The sequence below is a fragment of the Larimichthys crocea genome, chromosome I (genome assembly GCF_000972845.2).
Source record: "Larimichthys crocea isolate SSNF chromosome I, L_crocea_2.0, whole genome shotgun sequence".
Lineage (NCBI taxonomy): Eukaryota > Metazoa > Chordata > Actinopteri > Sciaenidae > Larimichthys > Larimichthys crocea.
The window spans coordinates 25089285-25107546 of NC_040011.1; the positions used below are offsets into that span (position 1 = coordinate 25089285).

The 18262-nt window shown below is 38.1% G+C and overlaps 1 protein-coding gene across 3 annotated transcripts in view; it reads right to left on the reverse strand.

Annotated features, from left to right (window-relative positions):
* LOC104927929 (ecto-NOX disulfide-thiol exchanger 2-like) overlaps nt 1–18262 on the reverse strand; it is a 161224-nt gene that overhangs the window by 86560 nt on the left and 56402 nt on the right. Inside the window, exon 1 of one of the 3 annotated variants that reach the window (XM_010742120.3) lies at nt 8264–8351. The exons of the other annotated variants lie outside the window; for them this stretch is intronic. The gene's annotated coding sequence lies outside the window, so the exon portion shown is untranslated. Of the gene's footprint in view, nt 1–8263; nt 8352–18262 lie in introns of those variants that run through there. 3 annotated transcript variants of the gene reach the window in all.

Sequence of the window (18262 nt, forward strand, 5' to 3'; positions counted from 1 at the left end):
ATCCGGTTTGTATTTCTGTCTTCATTGGTTGAACCACAGATGACGAGTAAAATCTTTATATGCTCTCATTATCGCTGTTGACTGCAAGTGTAGGAGAAGCAGTCAGATAGATTTCTGTACACAGTAGAATATTCAGAGACTCATACATGATTATCGGCTCACAGAGGTATTTGGTAATTAAGTGGCGGGGCTCTGAGGTCCTAGAGCTGGTCAGCATCCAGTCTAAGAGTAGCATGACACCCAGCGACTGCTATAGACCAGACAGGTAGACCAGACTGGTTAGCAAATATGGCCACTTCCTGCTCCTGTCGCTCAGGGCTCATTGTCCCTCTTGTCCTCCAGCTCCCCTCAAACAAGCTGGAATTATGAGCTGTTCCTGCTGACCAGCAATGGTGGCTCAGTATTGGTCTCTGGAAGTAATTGCATGTTTGCAGGGCTGTGTCATTGTGTGTTTCTCAAAGCAAGTAACACCCAAAATTGAGTGCAGTGACAGGGACCATCAAAGTAAACATGGGTGTCACTGGTTACACATCACCTTAATGCCTTAATAACTAACACCTTAATATGGTATAGTGTACCTTATTGTCTTTATAGGGTCATAAATCAGTGGGTCTCATCCATAGAATACAGTGCCACACACACACAGACCTTGTTTTATACCTGATTTGGTTTGTTTGACTTGACTTGAACCATCCAGGTGGGATCTCCCTTTATTTGATTTTCATTCTCCTGATACAAAGATGATGGACAAGCAAAAATTGATTTATTTATAGTCAATAAAAAACTCCTTCAACTCATCTCTCAAGAATGGACTCTAAGCATACGGTACATCAAATACTAATCTAATTCTGCAGAGAAGCAATAGAATTGGTTTTACTATACTTATTAAATATGTCACAGCTCCGTATGAGAAGATATTGGATGAGCAATGATAGGCACACAGGTAATTACTATAGCAATGACTGGAAAGGCCTCCCCGAGAAAAAAGTAATTGGAAAGAGTTCCTGTTGTGTTTTCACAATCAGGGTGAAATATTCAGAAGCAGAATGACAACAGGAAATAAGGCCTAAGTTTGAGGTTCATAAAAAATAAGTTAAGTATATGCATTTCAAATCAAAATGTGCCATGTGAAGTTAATTTTACAGGTAAAGTTATAGGTTATAATTAAAAACAGTGGCTAAATGTTCCGTCATGCGACTCATCTGGCTCATCTTTTATACAGTGAGTCAGAATATGACTTGAAACATGAGTGCGATATGAGCTGGCAAATGCATTCAATGACATTTAGCCATCCTGCTCAACAGCAGACAAAGAAAACACCCCTTATGGCATAAAAAGAGAAGCCTGAAAGGGGACAAAACAAACTTTTAAACAGCCACAATAAAGATACAGTCAAAGGAATAATGCCTGTCAAAAAATCTGCCATAGAGAGCTGTCAGTCAAAACAATCCCTCAGAGATGCACGAAAGAAAAAATACTCTGCTGCCGTCTTGTCACTCAGGCATGAATAATTCTTCAGAGGGAAAAAACAAAAGAACGAAAAGCCTGAATGAGCTGTTGATTCTGGGTTATGTGGGAAACATAATATTAGAACAGGTAGACAAAATGGTCAAAGCCCCACTTGTAACACATTCTGAGTTTTACAGTAAAAAGAAGCTCAAACATAAATTCATTTCTCTCTAAAGACCAAGTGTTTCGGTGCTTTCATTTTTAACGTCTTCAAACTATCCCTAAAGAATACAAATTGAAAGGAGGGTTTTTCCAAACTTTTCAAGGCTCCAGTGCTGTGGCTTCCTAGACTTAAAATAAAAATAAAAAATAAAAAAACTTTTCATGAGCTGTGGGAATACTGTATAGTGTATATAGAAACAACTTGCTGTAGTCCTCATTACCTCTGTCAGATCACCAGATCTGCATTGACATCCGTGTTAAAAAGCACTGAGCAAACACTGAGTCTGTTTACACCTGGCAGTAACAGGCGTCTTGGGTGTTACAGTCACAAGTATACTGCTCTAAATACGTCAGTTCACACCTGGCATTAGCATGCATCTCCATCTTACTAGTTCAGTGGTAAAATCAGTTAAAACAGACAGCGTGTTCACAAACATCTGCTGCTTATCTTGGCAGGTAAGAGAGCCCAAACAGTGAAGCAAATGGAAATCAAACAGTGTGTTTCGTGTGGACCTACAGCATGACAGTTGAGTAGTTGGTCCTTCAATATTGAGCTATGTGGTCAAATACGTCTCAGACTACCTCAGCTAGTGGATTTAGAGTCACAATGCATCTTGGTGGTCATTTACACTTGTATATACAGTAGAGCTGTCTGCTTGTGATATATGTTAATACCAGGTGTAAACAGACTTATAGATATTAATAGAAATGTCTCTTCAGCCCAGTTTAGGGACTATTTTGCAGATTAAATAGTTAATTAAAATGTTCTAGCTTTTTACCTCATTTTAAAATCTTTTTCTACTTTGAAATTAACTAAAAGGCTCCATATTAAACAATAAAAGCGGGTGTCTGAGCAGAGATGCAGTTACTAAGATGTGGTTGAGTTGAGAATTTATCTATACACTCTCTCTCTTTGTTTCCGTCGCCTCATCTTACTCCCTCACTGGCCTCCCTTTGAAGATATGAAGATGCTCTCTTCAAAGTCATATGTTATTTGATTCAAAGAAAGCTAGTGCTTTTAACATCTGGCAATTATCGCTCCCTCACTCTTGTGTCTGAAAATAAACAGCAGGGGCTCTAAAGATAAACACACGTGTGAATACATGATTGATGTGTTACATACTAACAGTGATGCTGACGGGGCAGTGCACCTCACAATGCTGCAAAAATTTCAGTGAGTGCTTCATTAGTGCTTTCTGAAGTGCACGTAATATTGCTGGCAAGGTGACTTTTTTTCCCCTCAGTTGTTAAGTATGTCCATGTATAATTGATGCATGGCCTTCAGCTAAATATTCAAAGCTTACTATAATTTTCAACACCACCCATCAATCCAAAACCTACATCACGCTGCTGCAGGAAAAAAAAACAAATGCACCATAAGATAAGTGCCAAATTTAATGATAATCTTTCTGTACATCTTATCGTCATTCAGACTTTGCTGTCACTAAACACCAACTCCCTGCATTAGTTGTCATTAAGATGAATGTATATTCCAGAACAAATGGCGATAGCAAACTTTAATTGCTTAACTGAATGACCCAACTTAATTTGTATGGCAGTTTACAAAAAAAAAAAAAACTTGCTTTAAGAGAAAGAAGAAAAGATGAAAAAGGAGATAAAGACAAAGACAAGACAGGTCACATTAAATTGTCCAGGAGAATGAGATAACACTTGTTCATTCTTTTGGGGCCCTAGCAATTACCCACGATTGCAAAAGCAACTGATAGGGCTATTGTTGGACCCCCAGAGGGTTAACAGACCCTACTTATCTTAGTTATTTAATTTAACCTGTAATATTTGGCTGAATAAATCTACACTTTGTTACTTTACATCCATGCTGCACACTTTCACACTGATCAGCCAAGTTTTCAGAGGTCAGAAGAAAAAAATCACTTTGTCAATACAGTACAGAGGTGTCTGGCCTATATTAGGAGTACAATACTAGTACATTTAGTTATGACCTGTTTGAGAAGGGATACAGAAGATGTGCAAAAGCAAACTGAGGAATGAAATTAACTGATACAAGTTTGTGAAATGAATTGTCAGCCTTATAACCATGCCAAATAACTAGCTGTAGTTGTACAGTTCATAGTCATCCAGCTATTACATTATTGATTTGTGAAAATAACTGTTTACTAATATTTTCAAAGCAAATACTGGCTAAATGTCTAAAGAAGGTAAATGGGCTGACAATTTAGACATCCTCTGAATTTTTGACAGTATAGGAGATTTTAATTGGGCCATGTTGGACCTATGGCCCCAGTGAAATTGTTTCTTACACGCATGTATAGATCCACGTGTTAATATTAATATTCAAAGATTCGTCCTGGCAAAGCTGACATTTGTTATCATGTCAAAAAAATAAATTGCATGTTGGTGTCAGCAGACTGTTTTTTCCAATTTCACAGATCAAGGACATTCTTAGATGGAAATCTGTTCGAGCAATGAACTTATATTTGTTTCTTCATCGTTACTGTTGAAGTTTTCAATTATCTCCATGTGGATTCCTCTCAAGCATGTTTGCCTTTCAAAAAAAAAACGTGCATTTCATCTGAACTATTCAACGGTTTCTATCAAACATTAGGTAGACTGAGTAAATAAGAAATCAAGAAGTCATTATTGTAGTCTGGTTGAATTTACTGAGGTTGCAGACATCAGAAAATCAATTCTCAAGATAAATATTATCATTACTGAGAAAGAGTGTAGAGAGACCTGGACCTCACTAATTATCTTATTATTATCGGAGATGACTTGTCTTCACATAATGTGAAAAAAAGGTAAAATAAAAAAATATATATTGTTATTTCTTAGATTAATGATATGCTACATGAAACAAAATAAGCTGGTTTAAGGTTGGTTGTTTTACTGGAATCTTTCATTGGAATCTGGAATCAGCATTTTACTGTTGTCAAGGAATTTATAATAATGCATATTTTATAAACTGATCATATGTTGTGTAAAACAAACTTCTACATCAGTGAAGTAGAAGTAAAAAATAGCATAAAACTAAAATATTTAAATAATACAAGTACAGGTACCATAATTCGATTCTTTGAGTAAATGTACTTAGTGACTTCGTCCACTGGTCAGTTACCTTGTAACATGATCATGCAGTTTCAAAAGTTGCTTCTGGGGTTGGCATTTTCAGGTGCTGCTTGGGTGCTCTGACATCTAAGATGTGACAGGTTGATTTTGACATTTGAAACATACTATTAATGTTGAGCTGCACTGAACTGCATTACCACCTACCAATAATTTTACTTTGACTGTGATAAATTACCTATCTGAAGTCATTTAAAGTCTCTGCAATTTTATTTTCTATATGGAATTGAAAATAATGGTTGCATCCATCAATGGAAAACACTGTGGCTTGGAAAATGGTGAACATAATGGAAAGTACAGAGCAGTCAGAATGTATAAGGACAGTGGTAATTTTTTTGTTGTGTTGGCTCTGTACTCCTGTGTATTGGATTCAAAATGAAACAATGGTTGTGATGTTTAAGTAGGCTACCTACTTTCAGCCTCAATTTCAGGATATATACACCCATATCAGAAAATCAGTCTAAGGACTATAGCTGTTTCTGAATACACTTCTGATCAAAATCTTAAGACCAGGTGAAAGATTACTACTATTCACATTTCGCGCTGGTGGAACTTAACCAGACAGCAAGTAGAGCTTTAAAATGCAAAAAGAAGAAACAGTGACAATGACTGTCAATGACAATGACAATGACTGTCTTACTGCGTCCAAGCATGGCAGGGATGGCGTGTTGCAAGAGGCCTTGCTTGTGCAGCTCAACAATTCTTCCACGTTCAAAGATAGAAAATCTTTTTTGCCTATGTCATCAGGGGGTCATGACAGCATGAATGCCTGATAGAAAATGACATGAAAGCCAGATTTTTGGGCAGATTTAGACTTTTTAAGGCTTTTTTTATGCTTGACTTGACTAGGGTTTGTGAGCATTTAAATCAAGTAAACACAAATGCAACACACAGCTAAAATCAGCCAACAAGAACAATAAATACGCATACAGATGCACAGAAGATCAGTTACGATAGTGCAAAAAGGCAAGAAACAACTTTTCTTTCAAGGGTGAGGAACTTGTTATAAGAGTGGATGCACATTTATAGTTCAGTGGTGGCTGATATGCTCTTTCAAGAGTGGGAAGGAAGTATTTTAGTTCTCCTGCAGACTTACTGAAAGAATAGACTGAGCTGACAAGTTATGGCTTGCCGTACCGGGCTAGAAAATGAAAGTTCAGACATGTTCAATTAAACTATGGTAGATCCAGCAATTTTCATTTCTTTGCAGAGATTCAGTCTTGTGTTTCTTGTAACCCTTACCCTTTGTCAGCAGGGTGGCTTAGTGAGTTGAAACACTATTACACTATATTACAGATGGAAAAACAAGGTTCAAAATATCACATCAGCAAACAGAAATTCTGCTCCAGTGTCCATGAGAATGACAGCAAATCTATCACCTCTACAGAGAAAGTGAAATAAGCATTCCCCATGGGGCTCACATTGTCTAGTGTGATCAAGGCTTTACTTTTACATTTTTTGCTATATGCATGACTTGCTTAGACATTTGGGGAGGATAGCAGTTGGTGACATAGTAAATACAAAACGTGTGTGATTACAATTGAGATATCCACAATGGTACACTCTCCATAGTCAAAACATTCTTTGTGAAAAGCCTCCATCAACTTGGTGTGATATTGCTTCATCAAAGGTGAGAGAAATATAAATTACCTTTTATCAGTTGTCAGTAAGATAGCTTGGAGAAGTGAAATCAGCTGGAGTATTCTTGTCTTTTAATGTCAAACTTGAAGGTAACAATGCTGATTGATGCCGAAAGGATGTGCAAGACCTTGGGAAAAGTTACTTTAACTTTGGTGTTCATCGTGTTTCATGGTGCAACTTTACAAGGTAACATGGCAACATGACAGACTTAATGTCTACTTGATCCATTCAGCAGTGTCTATCTCCGGGTTTTCCAGTTCCCAGGAGTTTGCAAGGAAAGACAAAAGCAGACAAGAGAAATGAGCACCTGCCTAATATATTGATTCACTACAACATGAGCGTCCACTGGAGCCCTATAGAGGTGCTGGCATACCAGAAGCTCCTATATATTTTATATGTTAATACACAGTAGTCATGGAACTGCATCTTTCCCTGGTCCTCTAAAGCATGTGAAAGATGGATCTACACATTTGACACTTCTATCACTTTGGCACTGCAGTATTTGGTGCAATGTAGCCAAATGGATCTGTCTTTTACCGTTGCCATCTATTTACCAAAAAAAATAAACTGCAGGTCTTTCACAAGACCAGTTAACTCATTATATGGCCATCTATGCGATAGAAGAGATTTCACAAAGTAATCTTTAAAGTTTCTTTATGTAGCAAAAGAGATTATACTGTAGTTGATTGATAATAAAGAAGCAAACTTAGTCCTTAAAAATGCAACAACAACCCTCTTTGCAGAGGTTTGAGCTGAAACACATCATTTAGAGCTATTTCTCTGTGTATTTTAAATCTATAAATTCACAGCTGTAAGCTGGTACAATAAAATGACCATTCCAAGAAAAAAAAACACTCAGCAGGCAGGCAGATGGAGAAACTCAAAATGGGTCACGGTAAAGGGGTGATTCCCTAGGAAATAGCCCAGTGCCCGAAGGGCCACAGTATACCATAATGTAGTGACACGGATACCGAGGATTTAAGTAGCCACATAAGGGCAGAAGTAAAGGTGTGTTGTAGCAAGTCTCTTGCTATTATGAGACCGTTCTATAACTTGTACTCGGAATGCTTTCCAGAAAAAGTTTATTTTTTTTAATCTATTTAGGTTAACTGTGATTATCTAACTACACTGGTTTAGCAATCACCACCTAATTACAGCACAAACATCAGCCAATTAGAAAAATCCAGGAAAAAAAAAAGAAAAAATGTCAACCGCTAAAGTGAACCAAAGAGACCTCCTATTTTGCCACACCGCCAGACAACTCAAAAGTGGCTAAGTGACTGCAGGTGATGATGAGATGTTGTGACTGTGGAGGCTGGAGGTGTAGGCTGCCTACAAAAGTGCAAATTTCTCTGTTGCTTATCTTCTTCTGCTGTTTCAAATGACTTTGAAAAAACTGTGAATATTTCTAAACAATACTGGTACTTGATGATTAAAAAATGCCACATTTACTCATTATCTACATTTCATAGAAACAAGCTGTGTCTTCACTTATTGGTGGAAAGAAAAACAGACGCAGAGAGAAAGAGAAATATAACAGGAAAAATGATCATGCTTCAACACTTTTCCACAAATTATAGCAGCGTTTCTGAAGAGTGAGATGATGTCTTATTTTGCCTCAGTGAAGGAAATCTGCTCCTTTAAACAAGTTCTAGCTACAATTAAATTGCATTTTTTTTTCTTGCTATAGCAGTGATTCGCAATGACCCAGCTACAATCTGGAACTGGTCCACAGTGTTCGCCACTGTGCTGGATAATTGTTGTTTTATAAGAACCATGCTTTCGTGTTGTTAATTCACTTGGAAGTTTGGGCTTCACTGTGCAGAAAGATATATGTGAAGTCACTTACCTTAGATTCCTCTGCAATTTTAGTTTAAAGCAGTACATTTTAGTGTACATACACTGAAAATGAACTTTCTAGTGAAGTAGGTGGCATCTTGTGGCTGACATATTTGCATATTCATAGATTTTGGATTCTTGAATGAAGGAGAACAATGTGGAAGTCCCATCAAGCATAAAATGTTATTTAAACCAGATCATATTTTTATGTTATATGTTTTAGAACATGTCTTTTAAAGTAGACTTTAGTAGACGGGTCTCCAGCCCTAGCCAAGCTTGTGAATCATTACTTCTGTTTTATTTCAGTAACGACCTTTGTTTCTGCTTCATAAAGTGCCTGTGTTGGCATTCAGCCGCTGAAGAGAGAGGTGTGTGGACGGCTCAGGCGAGCAGCGCCAGGTGAGGTAATTGACACAGCTGGAACTGGTTATCTAATCACTCTTCCCTTTTCAACACAGTAGCATGCTGGACCTGGGCAAGAGACACACACAGACACCAAGTGAATGCACCCTCCTGTTTCAGTTGAACTTTTGTTACAGGACTGATTGTACCTGGAGAAAGTGCGGAGGAGCTGCCGGGCACCCAAGAGCACACACAAAACATTTATTATCTGTATTATTATTATTGTGTGTCTAAAAGGTATAACCTTCAGCTGATTGGACTGTCTGGCCTGTATCTGTGCTGACAACCCACGGTGGCAGACACTGCTAAATGCCAGAATTCATTTTAAAACACAATTATTGTTTTAAAGCAGCTGTACAAGCTGTCAATTTCTCTTGCACACTTTATTGACAAACCAAGGTTGAAAAGAAGTGGCACTTTATGGTCCCTGAGGGAAACAATGGCACACATGGTCACACACAAGTGTTCATCAGCAGAGACAGGCGTGTCACTGACTGTCACGTGTCATCAAACTTGATGGAGAAAATTCACCTGACCTGACCCGAACACAGAAGCTTCTACAAGATGAAGGAAAATTCAACATGAGCTTAACCTTCAGTTGGTCTATCAGGGAGCACTAGTCCATTACCATCAGTCAACACAAAGTGATAAACCACCTTGATGCTCCATGAGCAAAAGTAAGAGTCATAAGGTGTGAGCTATGGAGTTACTTCTTTATCCATTAAAACCATTAGAGTCAAGGATGTTATTCTTGTGTTAGTGAGATGGTTCACTGGTGGTCTGACAGAAAGCTGTGTGGCAGAGACACTAATGGAGAGATGAGGAGTTCAGAGATAAAAAATATCACAAGGGTAAGACCTGGAATAGTAGACTTCTGTAACTGTGTTGACAAAACCCAGATCATTCCCAATCTTTATACAAATACATTGTGTGGATACGTTCAGTATTACAAGACGTAAAGTGATATTTTCTTATGCTGATAAATGATAACTTCCCTGTTTCAAATCAGTGGTCTGTAATCAGAATTTCTATGAGATAAAGGTTGTTCATCAATGAGACAATATCTTCACCTCAGAATTTCATGTGAGTTAGTGAGAACAGGCTTTAGCCTGTTAAACCCCAGTCAATAGTGTACCAGTACATCAGCCCTTAAGAGTTAACGGTCTAATCATTTCCTGTAGTGAGTTCAAATTAAATGAACAACACCTTCTTATTATACAAAGGCCTGAGGGGAAAGGAAACTCATAAGCTGTAGCATGGAAATGTTAAAAGGCTCTTAACAAAGTGACTGCTGTGTTGATACAAACATTTCAACATTACAATACCCCGCGGCCCTCATAATATATATGAACTGACACTTCAAAGAGACAAGACATGTTGTCACTGCCAAGTTGCCCAAGAGAAGACCGTACACTTTGACCATTGTTTATCTACTGTATGCAGGATGATGTACATTAGTTGGTTGTAATTAGTACATTTGTTTTTGAGGGTTTTAATCAAGAGGTATTGGGAACCGGGCCAAATAACAGTCTCTTGTTATTTTTCCTCTAAAATTAATTTCTGCTGAATTAATGAACTCACATTTCCTGGATACTGAAGGTGGTTACTGAGATATCATTACTGGCTTATGTACAAAATAAAAGAAATCCATATAATCTATCTTTGCAAATAAGTTTGTTTCAAAAACAACCTGTGAGGGAAGAAGTATGCAAATCTACATTAGAAAAATTTGATTATGAGAATAATAAAGACAAAATTTAAAAGTTGCCATTTATATGGGAAAAGATCAGAGGTCAAGAGAGACGAGGAAGAGTTTTCGAGCACATTTCATTTCTCAGCTCAGTACATATCTGTTGTCCTAAAGGATCAAGGATAGATGGTAACAGAGCCAAAGTAAGCATCAAGGAACTCCACCAGACTTCTAAAACATCACCATCATAACACTGCCTCTGTAAGGTGGTGGAAAATATTTAAGACCTGACAGTGAGTATTTTAAGAGAGTATAGGGAGAGAATTGTAGAGTCTTAAACAATAGCTTTTATGAACAACCTTTACTTGATCACAGAGTTCCTGTATCACAATATGAGAAGGAATATGGGCTTTGAGGTTGAGTGGGGTTTTATAGATGACCACAAAATCGCAGTACAGAGGAAATGCAAATATGTTGGCTTATTCCCAGCAGAGCGAGACTCATAGTAATAATGAGAGGGGCTGAGAGAGACAAGTAGAGCCATGGGCCAAGAGCCGGCTGCCAAACAACAATAAAAAGCACTTGTGTGTGATAGATCAAGCTGTGAGAGGAAGATGAAGGGCACGCTGGGGTCAGATAGATAGAAATCCTCTGTGATCTCCACCATCTTTCACAAAGACCGTCTGTGGCATTACAGGGGACGCTAAGGGGAGACAGATGGCACGGAGGGAAGAGAGTGTATAGGAAGAAAAAGGAGAGGGGTAAAAAGAAACAAACTAAGAAAGAAACAATGAATGAGGGAACTAGACATGAATGGATTATAAAACGATGGTCCCTAGGGCACAGACATGTAAAAGACAACCCCACTGCTCCTTCATAAGACCAGGAAGCCTAGACTGAAAGAGACACAAAATGACTACAAAATAACCTGGCTGCACCATTTGTTGTCATGTTTTCACTTTGTGTGTTTTTGTGGTTGTTTTTGTGTCACTTTGTAGTGGTGTTGCATCTCTTAGCGGCTGTTCTCTTTGCAGCCATTTTTCCGTGTGATTGCTTTGCATCCCAGATGCATTACTTGTTTTTGCTGCTTTTTCACAAGTCGAAATAAAAGATGTCAGACTTTTTCTGTGCACACAAAACGCTCATTTCTCTCAGATTTTGTGCACAGATTTGTTAGTGTTAGAGTTAGCACTTCCCCACTGCCAAGGTAATCCATCCAGCTGACAGGTGTGTCTTATAAAGATGCTGATTAAACCGCATGACTTTACTTTGACACAGGTGTGCTTTGACATGATTAAAGGTCAGTCTAAAATGTGCAATATTATTTTGAAAAAAAAAAAATCACATGGCTAAGGCTACAGATGCATTATTATAATTGTTCAGTATAGTTCATTTGTGTCTCTGCATTGGTTGGTGTGTTTCTTTCTTGAAGTCACACTCTGCATCATTGTTGCATTGCACCTTTTTGTAGCCATTCTGCAATGTTGTGGTTGTGTCGTTCTGTGTTATAGCCTGTGCTCTGTAGGCCTGTAATCCATCCATGAAACTTGAGGGGCTTACAGGACATCTGGGATATGACTAGTTGACCTCTGGAGCTTCTGCATTGCATGGCTGGCTGAACACATTGCATCCCAGTGCTACACCAATTGAGAGAAGAGCTGGAGGTAATGAGAAGGAGTGAAATTGGGTGGGGTGTTCTTTAGTTTAGGTGTGAACCGGGGCCTTTCTTACATTAATCATAGTCAGCTGGAACATTAAATGAACCTGAGCAGTCGCCCCTCCCCGCTCTTTACCACAGCTCAAAGATGATGGAACGCCAGCAACCACTGGGGCTTTCTAGGAGTGAAACACTGTAAGGCGATATAGATTACTTGAGAAAGAGTACAGAGGAAGACGCAAGAGAATTTACTTCAGATTAACACACCAATACTTTGAACTATTTCACTTGTCTGCTGAAGCTTGCTGGCTTTTTCCTAAAAATCAATTAAAGAACAGATTTACCAAACCTTATAGAAGTGTTGACGACTGATGAGTATTTAAAAATCTCTCTGCCTCTCTGTGTGTCTCCAGCTATGGATCAATAACTCTTTTATACTGTCTATAATTGAAATGCTGGGAGCCTGAGGTGATTTAGTTGGCTTTAATTTCCTTGTTCGTTATGAATACAAATATAAGCCCAAGGACATTAGATCTACATTCATATACAAAACACACATAAACACATGCACACATTCTTACCCATATTAATGAAGCGTGAAGCACATTACAATTATTTTTATAGTTGAATATTCTGATGTTAATTATCTCAATTAATAGTTTTGTTTAACAATAAGAATCATTATTTAATCTATAAAATCTAGTAAAAAAAAAATGCTAGAATCTGTATATTTGTTTTTTTGCTTTATAAAAAGACTGAAATAATTAAATGGTTATCAACAGATGCTGTTGTTCAGATTAATGTTCTGTCAGAACCTAATTATTAAATGACTAGTTGCATGCATAGTATTTGCAAGATGTATAAAGTGTTTTTTTCTTTTTTATTTAGGAATTAACTAAAATACTCTGCCTGCCTGTACATTAAGCCAATTCCAATTTGGAAAAATCTGTCTTTACTAATGCCTAGAAGTGGCTGAAAATGTGCAGGCTTCTATTTAATAAAAGGCGGAAAGGCACTACAGACATTCCATCTCTTCCTCTGCTTTAGTCAGGCACCTGTACACTTTACCCTCAGAGAAAGGCGAAATTACAGGGGGAAAGAGGGGAAAGTGGAGGCAGCATGGTAAAATGAGGAGGAAAGAGCAAAAGGAGTGCAGGACCTTGTTAAAAGCCCCTCTGTGACAGCCAAGGAAAGGCTGCAGCTCAGAGTCATTAAATGTGGCTGAAGCCGGAGAGAGTGACTGAAAAAAAGAAATGCACGGACAAAGAGAGAGGGTTTCAGATGTGCCTTCTGCAAAACGAGGAGAAAAGTGCTGGTTTGGAAAAAGAAGGGGAAGTAGAATCTCGCTAAAGTAACTGATGTTGGAAAAGCGTAGAAGCAGTGAGAATGAGACAGAGAAGCAAAAATGAACGTGTGATGATCAGTTCGAGAGACTGAAACTGCTGTTCTCTATTTAAACCACAAGTTTGATGAAAATCAAAGCGTATTCTTTAGTCTTGTTAAACGAGTAAAATGTTGGAAATGGAAAATAACAAAAGAGAATAAAGACATGGAAGAATTATATCTACAGCTACGATGCGGGCAAGGGATAATACTATGTTATGCAGTGACTAGGTTAGATGGCAGGTTTTAAGATGTGTGGCTAAATAGTTTAATGCAAGGATGTTCTAAAACTAGAAAGCTCTTACTGGGAAAGCCCACCGGGCACGTCTCCCTGTCAGATCACTAGCCTGCGACATGGTTTTAGTCAGTTTTCCATGCAGCATCAAACCTCTTCAGGAATGTTTCAGAAGTGGAGTGTTTTGTTATTTAACTATGTTACATAGTTTTGGCTGCTTTTGCGATCGGAACTTTGAACAGGATGTTTTATTTTGAAAATCTACCATATTTTCTAAGCCGTTTCTTATGTGTATGTATTGATGTATAAACTAAAGAAAAGTAGACCTAAAAACCTTTAAATAATGAAAGATAATTACTACTACTACTACTACTACTGTCAGTTTTTAATCCACACAGGTTTCATGATGGGAAAGTAGCACCAGTGGCTGGCAGATTTCAGGCACAAAATAATAATTTACGAATGAGTGGCTGGTGAATACTGTCAGTGACTGGCAGATGTTCACATTTTCAAAAGTTAATTTTCAACCCTGGCTTTGTTATATCAGTTCTCTTTCCTGCACTGTAAAAATGTAACTTAAAGTTAGAACCTCTGAGATGGTTGATTTGGTTGATTTGATAACACCCGTGGTTAGTGGTGCAGTAAAATGTCACAGCAAACTTTGTCTGAGCAGTTACTTTGTCGAAATGTTAAAAATCATGTTTCAATAGAAATCATGTTTTAATAAAAAAGTTACAATTGCAATCTGAATTCATGCTACTGAGATGTTCAGTTTGCATTAGCAGTAACTTCATCTGATCCAGCTGTAGAGAGTGACACAATAACTGTAGATAAAATTGTGATGCTGGACATGCATCACTTTCTGTGAATCCCTCAAGCCGATAAGGGCAATGTGAATCTTGTCTAAGATTCTCAACAATCAATTGTTTTGGGGCTTTCTCAGGCTCCACCAACAGCAATTATTTGACCTTTGTAAAATAAAAAAAACATTTTACGTCAGTGAGTCTTCAATCATTCAATCTTTGTTTAATTTTCAGTCACAGACACTGAGTCTGCACAAATAGCACATATGAATAATTCAAGAGTTGAGGCAGCCTATCAGAGAAACTAACTCCTGTGGTGTTTAGAGGCCATCTGAGCTAGTGATGTAAATCGAACAGTCACCACACGCTTAATGAATAAGAGTGTAGATAAAATGGCTCAGCAGCCTTTTCATTCAGAAATAAGCTTTCTTATCCTTCAACTCTCCAGGCACCACTCTGAGTTCAAGAAAATGTCTGGTTTGAGTAGCACTATTAGTCTAAAAGAGTTTCCTCACACTTTGACATGTTAAAAACATTCCCCTGACACCAAATATACTCATACTACTGACAAGCTTCTCATCTGGCGTCAATCAGTTGGGAATTCAGCATTAATTTTCTATCTTGGTTTCAATATCTCACTTTAAATAAATTCTCAGCTGCTGGTCCCATATTTATCAATTCCTTCTCATAGAGGAAAGCCTAGAAAGAAAGCCTAAATCTTCCTCCACACTGCCAAATTAATAAAGGGTGAGAAATGATCTGGGTAGAGAAAAGATGCCATGTTACAGCTGAAGATTTTTAATGACATAAATTCCCTCATACAAGATGCCCTTTGAATTTGCTGGCAATTCAGGTTCACTGTTTCTACTTTGCCAAGCAATATCGATGAAAAGGAAAAGTACTGACTGCTCCCTCTTTCCAATGCACTACTTTTAACAAGAGCTGTGTAAGACGAAACAAAAAAACACTTTTAATCTGTGAACACCCTGACAAAGATGGAGATGTCCTCACAAGCTTTTGTGCTTTTCAAAGTCATCCTATCAAGGAGGAAAATCTAAAGCAGTGTCTGGGGAACAAAAACACCGGAGGGAGAGGACTCTCCTATGGCAGCCATGTTCTCCAGGCTGATGGATGAAGATAGAAACTCATCTCATGACTAATTATTTATCTTCCCTCCAGAACTGTGTCTGGTGCTTGGAAATAACACAATCCTCTGCTCTGACCATGTCGTAAACAAACTAGAATGATGGAGATGAGTCCACTCTTTGTCACTCACAACACTGTAGAGCATGGCTACCATACATACGGCCCACGGACATAACCTGGCAGATTATATCTTCTCTTTCTGTGGTTTTGTGTATTTTTTTCTGTTAGATTAAGAGTGATGTTGTCATTTCTATGAATTTGTGCAATCCATTGGTTTTGGATTTTAAAAAATATTGTTGCAATGTTTACTTTTTTAGTAAATGAAGTTTGGATGTTTCTCTCTACACTGTCAAATCCAAAGTGCTCCCACACATGACAGCACTACTACCACTACTGAAATACCTTTTAAATAATATTCTTAATAAACAGCAAGGCCATTAACTAGAATAACTACAGATACATGCATTTATGTCACAATAACACTGTGAATTCCCCTCTCATTAAACATCCCAAACTGTGGGCATGAATATGTTGCTGTAAATACCTTCATCATTCTTGGAACACTGTCCACATCATTTTAAAATGTGGCTGCAGGAGTTTGTTCCCATGCAACCACAAGAGGATAAGTGAGGGCACTGATGTTGGGCATCGAGGCCTGGCTCTCAGCCACTGTTCCAGTTCAACTCAAAGGCATTAAATGGGCTTGAAGTCAGGTCTCTGTGCAGGACAGTCATGTTCCTCTACATCAAACTTAAAGACTATGTCCTTCTGGAGCTCACTGTGTACATGAGAGTATTGACATTTTTTTAACCAGGAAATCTTCTTTTAAAATGGCTGCCACAAGGTTGGAAGCACGCTATCTTAATCCAAGCTTCAATGATTAGCAGCATGAAAAGAGGGAATGATTACAATAACTCCTATTAACATATGACGTGAGTTTTTTCATTAAATACATTTAAATTTTCATTAAATCTGTTCTCCTTTATGTTTTTTTCTGTTCTGTTTTTTGGAACTATTTGTCTGTCCTACCAATGGTGTGAAATATTCCACTGACCAACAGGTGACAGTAACATGCCAAGATATCCAGCAATGTGCCAGTAAAGGCAGAGAAGACGACTGATATCAATGCGACTGATAACAAGTAAACATGGATGTAATTTAATACAATTTAAAGAGTCTTTGCAGACTCGACACTTCTGTTAGGTTAGACTTTCATGAGAAACACAGAACTGAAAGATATTTTCTTTATTTACAAGAAAACTTCACAGGGCAGCTTTAATCAAGGGGATGACAACATCACTATATGTTAACAATGTGTCCACATATTTTTTTGGGCCATTTCACCAGGCTTTACAGTGGACTTGCACTCAGTTTAAAACTAAGCAGAATCCAAGCAGGAGGCATTCAATTCTAATACAGGGGGTCTGTGTCCTTTAGCAGTTTGAACTCCTCTAATCTCTTATTCATGTATTCAAGGTGAGAGGAGAAAGGAGCATCTATAAGTGAGAGCCCAGTGTGTCAGAGAACATTGATGAACGTGGGGGTCTGATTGAAAGAAGAAAAAAAAAATGGGAGGAGAAAAGTCTTGGCTCCCTCTCATCCTTCGATGAACCTATCAATGTATCCTGCAGAGGAGAAGAAAGACTCAGGTCCTGAAGCTCCACACAGACCAGGATCAAAGGGAATCCCCATCTGATCCAGATGTCGTTTGAATGCTTTATGCCAAGCAAGACATTGAGGCAAGGCTTGAATAAGATGTGACTCAAGAGAGATCTGATCACAGGTAGCCTGTCATTTGCAGATGAGAACATCACACAGGGGAAGATTTCTTTTTTTTTTCTAAAAACATAATCTGTATACATACATAATTCAAAATACCGAGCAAATGTATATCTTAGTGTCACATGATTGGATCTTCAAAGTCCTATTCAGTTTGCATTATGTCATATATTGTCAGTCACTAAATTCATAATGCCGATGCTGCACCAGCTATTTACATCTATGTTGTAAAGACGACATCAAACACACTGTCGAATAATAGACCACTGAAATGCTCAGATATGATCCATACAGCATACGCCCACATACGCACATTTAAAAAAACATATACTGTGTAAATGACATACCAAATTGCATGGAAGCTAATTAATTTACAGCACTCAGAGGTTAAGTACAGTCACTCACATCTTTTTCTCCCCCAATTCATCCATCATAATTCAATCTTCACATGCTCACACATAGATTCCTGCAAAAAAAAAACAGCCGGATCTATTCATACAGGGATGCTGCTAATGCATGAAAACCTGCACGCAACCTACACAGATTCTTTCAGCTCTGACAAAGCCCTTCAAGGATGCTGGGTAGCTTTTGTGTCCAAAGTCTTGTTTCCTCAGAGGCGAGCCCACAAAGTGAGTGTACTTAGTTTATTATGCAGATGCCATCACTGAGCACTCTCATGTAATGCAAATGCACACGCAAACTCATTTAGAATTTAGCAATGTTGTGCTGTCTCAGAGCTTTCATTTCATTTGTGCATAATACTGTACATGAAAGGGATTTCTGAAGCCCATTGTGAATACATCAACACGCACGCAACTAAGTGCAAAGAATAATATGAATAATGTACACCTGGAAAAAATATTTGCTCTTATGGCTAAATACAAGTCTTTGAAGTCAAGACTGGGTGCACATTT